This window comes from Octopus bimaculoides, chromosome 12 (genome assembly GCF_001194135.2).
Source record: "Octopus bimaculoides isolate UCB-OBI-ISO-001 chromosome 12, ASM119413v2, whole genome shotgun sequence".
NCBI classification, from domain to species: Eukaryota; Metazoa; Mollusca; class Cephalopoda; order Octopoda; family Octopodidae; genus Octopus; species Octopus bimaculoides.
The window spans coordinates 68,204,729-68,205,011 of record NC_068992.1 but is presented as its reverse complement, the minus strand read 5'-3'; positions in this window follow the sequence as shown (position 1 = coordinate 68,205,011).

Below are 283 nucleotides of genomic sequence, written 5' to 3'. Positions count from 1 at the left end.
ATATATATATATATATATATATACACACACGCGCTCACAGTTCGGAGTAGGTTCTCTGTACGTACACTTTCACCGTGTCAAGATATAGAGTCAACGTTTTAAAAGAAATTATGCTACTAGGAGCTGTGTTACTAAGTTAATTATATTTCCAATTTCTCAAATTATTGCAATAGTTTTCATGCAGTAAAGGCTGAATCCGCTAAGAGAAAGAAAAAGCGAAATAAATGCCGGAACAATGCTGTCGGGAAATCAATGATGTTTAGTATTAGGAAATGCAAGATTT